Genomic DNA, 7,563 nt, shown 5'->3' on the forward strand with positions numbered 1-7,563 from the left:
AGTCTGTCTTACCGTGGACACATGAACATCAAGGCTTTTGGAGATACTTTTGTAACCCTTTCCAGCTTCATGCAAGTCAACAATTCTTGATCGTAGGTCTTCTGAGAGCTCTTTTTGCGAGGCATGGTTCACATCAGACAGTGCTTCTTGAAACCAGTAAACCCAAAACAGGTGTGTGTTTTTTAAGGGCAGGACGGCTGTCAGCAACACATCCAATATCATCACACTGATTTGGAATCAAGGTTGGCTCACTCCTGGCTCCAATTAGCTCTGGGAGAAGTCATTAAGCTAGGGCCTCACATACTTTTTCCTCCCTGCACTGTGAATGTTTACATGTTATGTGCAAATAAACCATGGCAACATCTAATGCTTGTGTAGTATTATGTTCAGCAGACTGTGTTCTTCTATTGTTGTGACTTAGATGACGTTCAGAGCACATTTTATGCCCAATTCATGCAAAACGCCACGTAATCCCAAGGGGTTCACATACTTTTTCTTGCAATTGTATATACACATATACTGTACTTATACATATACATTTTTTCTCAGACTGAGCTGGGGAGAAACCGCACAAGGAGCCAATTGGTTTTGCTACAGTGCTCATGGCTAACAAGCAGGGTGATGCTGCTGAGCTATGTTTAGATGTGCGGCAAGATTTCTGCATCTTTGAAAAGCAATCTGCATTCAGATTGGTTCTCAGAGATGTTTGACAGGAAATGAGAAGGCAAGATGACGACTCCTCACTGCCTGTTAAAACCCCGTAAATGCTGCACCAATGCACTCCAACAGTTGCAGGGCATTTGCAGCATGAGCCAATTCATTTGAATGTGTCATGAACCATCATGAATGTGACAGAAGTGATAGTTTTTGGCAGTTGTAACTCAGCGACTGGTGTGAATTAACCCTGAATGCAGTTGGGAAGGTGGCTTTCTCCTATACCCTCATAGACAATGCTGGAGGGGGTAAGTGGGACTCAGCATTTGTATTTATCAATTTGCCTGGAAATAAAAAGGTTTACACAGAAGCAGTTATAAATAACCTAAAAACTCTAGGCAGAGCTAGCCATATTGAGAAAAAATAGAAACCGCATCACACCTAACCTTTTTACCTAGATGTCCAGATATGATTGACGACGAGTTCTCTTCATTAACCAGGGAGAAATAAGAAGGACTCGGATACTGAGCACTGAGGAGGTAAATCAATGCCTATTGCTACATATTATTGCTCAGGAGACTTCTAGCTGCTGCCTTTTTGATTATATTGCAGAGGAACATCCACAAAATCTCTTCGGGTGTGCTCCGATATCTGTTGCTAATAAATTTGAACATCAAGAACTGTAAATCTTTCCATCAACCTTTACCGCTCACTTTGCTATACTCCAGTGACTCCTGGCTGCAAATGATATAGCTCACCAATATAAGATGATCGGGCCAATTCCATAAAGCACTACCAACAGTTTTCAGTTTCCATCAACCTTTACCACTCACTTTGCTATACTCCAGTGACTCCTGGCTGCAAATTATATGGCTCACCAATATAAGATGATCAGAGCAATTCCATAAAGCACTACCAACAGTTTCCTGGCCCTAAGCCCCTTTAAAATGGCCTGCACCAGATAAAAAATGCATACCACCTCCTTCTATAACTTTACTGACACAGGTGGAAGCTAGATCTTAATAGCACCAACAGCTATTACAAAGTGGCAAGGTTAATGCACCAAATTAAAAAACAATTACCTGCAGTTCTTAGATAATGAAACTGGAGGTAATTAATATCTACTCTCCTACATTGCTTCCATCCTCCTTGATGATGTCTGGCTGGAACGTTACTATTCCAGTTGGGCAGGAGATCATGTTGCTCATCAGGGAGTGTAAGAGCAAATTTAGGTTGATTGCTGGGCACCTCGCTGCCATTGTGTCCTGAATCCTGTAAGAACACATCTAAAATCCAAGGACTATCCTATAGGAAATATTAGGTGTGCTGGTACATGTGCATTGCCACACTATCCTGACACTGGGCATGCTCACTTGCCTAGTGGGTATTTAACCCCTTCCCGCCGGCGCCTCCCGGCCCTTTAAGAGTTTCAGACGCCGGGATTCAGGGCGGGTGGGGCGTGGTTTAGGGATCATGTGACCGCCGTGACACATCGTCACGGCGGTCACATGATCGGGAAAGATCCCGATCGAAACAGCGGACCGGGACCTTTCTGTGAGTACCACACATGTGTGCTGGAAGCGCGCAGGGGTGTGCGCTCTCAGCACATATGTAAATGTGCAGCCGCTCGGCGTCTAGGCCCAGACGCCAGGAGGCTGCACATTTGTATGTGGCCAGCGTAAAGGGGTTAAGCTTCTTCCCTGGTGTTGCTCAGTGCCTGACTTCTTGCCAACTACCCTGTACCTGAGATTCTGTTATTCCTGCTGGATTGCCTGACTGTGCTCATGTCTCTTGCCCCCCACCATTGCCAACGCTGCTTGTTCCTGTTTCTTTCTTGCCTGCTTCCTGCCTGGACCTCTGACTGGATACCGACTACTCTCTTGCCTCCCACCTGCCCAAACCTCTGCTGGATACCAACTACTCACTTACCTGCTGTTTGCACTGACCTCTGCCTGAATACCGACTACTCTTATGCTTGTCACCTGTCTTGATCTCTGCTTGAATACCAACTACTCTTATGCCTATCGCCTGCCCTGACCTTTGCATGGATACGGACTCCTGTTTCCTGCTGTTTGCCCTGACCCATGCCTGAATACTGAATACTCTCTTGTCTGACACCTGCACTAATTTCTGCCAGGATAGCAACTACTATCTTTCCTGCTGCCTGCCCCAACCTCTGTCAATACCAACTGCTATCTTGCCTGCCACTTGCTATGACCTCTGCCTGGATGGCAACTACTATCTGGCCTGCCACCTGTCCTGGATGCCAATTACTTTCTAGCATGTCATCTGGCTTGACACTGCTCGGACTCCCTGTTGCCGCAGTGTAACCATCCTGTTTCTGAAACCTTTTGGTGGGACAACCATGAGGGTTAGGGTATCTTGCAACAAAGTACCCTGGCGCCACTAGAGTCATCACCCCATAACACCTTGTGGGGAGCTTCAGTGAAGACCAACTCGTCACTTAGACCTCATGTCTTGAGTGAGCCCACATCACCTGCTATTGATGGATTCTGTTGCATCCATTGCTTGGTTGAACTATACTCCTCAGTGGCAAGATAGCAACTATCTGACTTCAGAGGAGATATTCACTCCCAAAGAGGGATAAATATAACTCTTTTATAAGTAAGCCTGTACAAGTATAATCCATTTTTTGTTCAGTTCGTTTTTGTTCCAGAATTATTTTTCATGAGCAATATAAATTTTGTAGGCACTGCATTGACAGGCTATATGGCAGAGATTCAATCCAGTTGTAATATGCTAAATAGAGATGATGAGAGCCTTAACCAATATATTGTTAAAACTAAACGGTTATTAAAAAGAAGTCCAATTTGTATTGGCATGTGGAATTTCTCCAACAATATATCAAAGAGAACATTAGCCCCATTGGTTGGAGAATACAAGTATTTCCTACTATTAAAAACGCTACCCCAGACTTTAAGACGTCTTGGGAACTGGTCCTCACTAAATGCAGTTTAGACCTGGTGGGGTTATTGGTGGGACAGTATCAAATTGATATTAACTTACTTGATGAAGAATTAATACTACTCGATACTAAATATGAATTGTGAAAAATCATGTACAATGTGAGGGCAAATACCAGGAAATTAAGGACTATGTAGAAAAGATCAATAAGGAAGTTATTTCCAAAAAGCAGAATAAACTATCTAAGGATCGCATGGCCTTTATGGAGGGTTATGCCTATCGTTGGGCCAATCCAATATACAGTCATGGTCTATCGAGACAGGGGCACTCCCATGTCTCCCTTAATGGGAAAGTGAATGTTGATGAGGGCACTGAGTCAGATTCTTCCTCCTCTTCTGTTCAACAATTACCAAGAGATAACCATACACATGGATCTTACAATGCCTATCTTGGCCCACTTAAGAGAAATCATTATGGGGGTGGGTACATCCCTTCTCACACTCCCAAAAGACACCCCCATCAATTTCAACAATTTGTACCGGGTGCACCCTATGCTCCAGGTGCCTAGGCCTCAACGGGCAATGGGAAATCTTACACTGGCACTGAACCACGCAACAGTCACCTAGGCCAGGTGGCTACACAGGCTCTTCAAATTATTAATTTACAATCTGGCATTTATAATTCACAATCCACTCTAAAAACTTCCAGGATGACTATCCCTATGACACCTTCTCCTTATACAGGCAGTTCATAACCACTAATTCCTTCCACTCAATCCCAGGCTGGTTTTTTACTGGTAACCCCTTCACAAATGCCTACAAGGCGGGCAACTCTGGATCCTTAACTAATACACAACAATCCACAGCTTCCAACACCCTCACTTCCTTCGGGACTACCACTGATTCTGAACTCATCATCTTACTGGTGATGAGTTGGAGGTTCTCCAATATGGTCTCGGTTTTTGCCCTACAACCCAGTTGGATCGCTATGAAACAGTCAAAGATCTTTATTTACTAAGAATCTAACATTCAAATTCCTTTTTGACCCAGACAGACAAAAACTGAGACAGAACAAAGAACTCACTGAGTATATTAAGCACTTTACCATGGATGACTTTTGTGTGTTGCGGGATTTGATGCTATTGTTGGAGGAGAATGAAAATTCTATCTCTGACAATGGTAAGGATGTCATCATGAGCTGTGAAGCTCGGGAGGGCCTGATTAAAAAATGTAAGCGTAAATCCCAGAACTTCCCAGATCTAATGACCAACACTAGAGATGAGCGAATCGAAGTATCCGAAGTGGAATTCGAGTCGAATATCGGAAAAATTTCGATTCGTGCCGAATCCGAAAAACAGCCTAATTCGGACGCGCGAATCGAAATTTTTCCGAAAATGGCGGCTGACATGTGCGGCGACGGAGCGGGGATGTCGGGGAAGGCGCGCAGACAAGGCGCGCTGCCCCATAATGCATTCCTCAACGACATGTGATCGCATCAGCCAATCAGCAGCCAGCCAGCCAGCACTGTGTAATGGTCGAGGTATATATAGCGGCCATTTTGGAAATCTTCATTTGCCTGCAGTCATTGAACAGAGGCAGACCGCTCTGTACTAGGGACAGGGACAGAGTTAGGGCCACAGAAACGAGAATTGGGGACAGAGAGAAGTTACTTAGGGACAGAGAACCATTACTCAGGGACACAGACTTGTTAATGAGGGCCACAGAATCGTTATTTAGGGACAAAGAAACGCTAGTTAGGGCCACAGAATTCATACTCAGGGACAGACAGAATTGTTACTCAGTGCCAGAGAATTGTTACTTAGGGCCACAGAAACGTTATTAGGGCCACAGAATTTTTACTCAGGGACAGACAGAATTGTTACTGAGTGCCAGAGAATTGTTACTCAGGGACAGACAGAATTGTTACTGAGTGCCAGAGAATTCTTACTCAGGGCCACAGAATTCATTCTCAGGGACAGACAGAATTGTTACTCAGGGACAGACAGAATTGTTACTGAGTGCCAGAGAATTGTTACTCAGGGACAGACAGAATTGTTACTGAGTGCCAGAGAATTGTTACTCAGGGACAGACAGAATTGTTACTGAGTGCCAGAGAATTGTTACTCAGGGACAGACAGAATTGTTACTGAGTGCCAGAGAATTGTTACTCTCACAGACACAAAATTGTTACTTGCACAGACACAGAATTGTTACTTGCACAGACACACAATTGTTACTCAGGGCCACAGAATTCATACTCAGGGACAGACAGAATTGTTACTGAGTGCCAGAGAATTCTTACTCAGGGCCACAGAATTCATACTCAGGGACAGACAGAATTGTTACTCAGGGACAGACAGAATTGTTACTGAGTGCCAGAGAATTGTTACTCAGGGACAGACAGAATTGTTACTGAGTGCCAGAGAATTCTTACTCAGGGACAGACAGAATTGTTACTGAGTGCCAGAGAATTGTTACTCTCACAGACACAAAATTGTTACTTGCACAGACACAGAATTGTTACTCGCACAGAGACAGAATTGTTACTCAGGGCCACAGAATTCATACTCAGGGACAGACAGAATTGTTACTGAGTGCCAGAGAATTGTTACTCAGGGACAGACAGAATTGTTACTGAGTGCCAGAGAATTGTTACTCTCACAGACACAAAATTGTTACTTGCACAGACACAGAATTGTTACTTGCACAGACACACAATTGTTACTCAGGGCCACAGAATTCATACTCAGGGACAGACAGAATTGTTACTGAGTGCCAGAGAATTCTTACTCAGGGCCACAGAATTCATACTCAGGGACAGACAGAATTGTTACTCAGGGACAGACAGAATTGTTACTGAGTGCCAGAGAATTGTTACTCAGGGACAGACAGAATTGTTACTGAGTGCCAGAGAATTGTTACTCTCACAGACACAAAATTGTTACTTGCACAGACACAGAATTGTTACTTGCACAGACACACAATTGTTACTCAGGGCCACAGAATTCATACTCAGGGACAGACAGAATTGTTACTGAGTGCCAGAGAATTGTTACTCAGGGACAGACAGAATTGTTACTGAGTGCCAGAGAATTCTTACTCAGGGCCACAGAATTCATTCTCAGGGACAGACAGAATTGTTACTCAGGGACAGACAGAATTGTTACTGAGTGCCAGAGAATTGTTACTCAGGGACAGACAGAATTGTTACTGAGTGCCAGAGAATTGTTACTCAGGGACAGACAGAATTGTTACTGAGTGCCAGAGAATTGTTACTCAGGGACAGACAGAATTGTTACTGAGTGCCAGAGAATTGTTACTCTCACAGACACAAAATTGTTACTTGCACAGACACAGAATTGTTACTTGCACAGACACACAATTGTTACTCAGGGCCACAGAATTCATACTCAGGGACAGACAGAATTGTTACTGAGTGCCAGAGAATTCTTACTCAGGGCCACAGAATTCATACTCAGGGACAGACAGAATTGTTACTCAGGGACAGACAGAATTGTTACTGAGTGCCAGAGAATTGTTACTCAGGGACAGACAGAATTGTTACTGAGTGCCAGAGAATTCTTACTCAGGGACAGACAGAATTGTTACTGAGTGCCAGAGAATTGTTACTCTCACAGACACAAAATTGTTACTTGCACAGACACAGAATTGTTACTCGCACAGAGACAGAATTGTTACTCGCACAGAGACAGAATTGTTACTCAGGGCCACAGAATTCATACTCAGGGACAGACAGAATTGTTACTGAGTGCCAGAGAATTGTTACTCAGGGACAGACAGAATTGTTACTGAGTGCCAGAGAATTGTTACTCTCACAGACACAAAATTGTTACTTGCACAGACACAGAATTGTTACTTGCACAGACACACAATTGTTACTCAGGGCCACAGAATTCATACTCAGGGACAGACAGAATTGTTACTGAGTGCCAGAGAATTCTTACTCAGGGCCACAGAATTCATA

General features: G+C 43.9%; 1 pseudogene; it reads left to right on the forward strand.

Annotated features, from left to right (window-relative positions):
* Positions 1-472: 472 nt before the first annotated feature.
* Positions 473-4,845, forward strand: LOC149455786 (uncharacterized; annotated as a pseudogene).
* Positions 4,846-7,563: the final 2,718 nt, after the last annotated feature.

Source organism: Staurois parvus, unplaced genomic scaffold (assembly GCF_062004578.1).
Source record: "Staurois parvus isolate SC_StPar_1 unplaced genomic scaffold, SC_StPar_1.0 ptg000388l, whole genome shotgun sequence".
Classification (NCBI taxonomy): Eukaryota; Metazoa; Chordata; class Amphibia; order Anura; family Ranidae; genus Staurois; species Staurois parvus.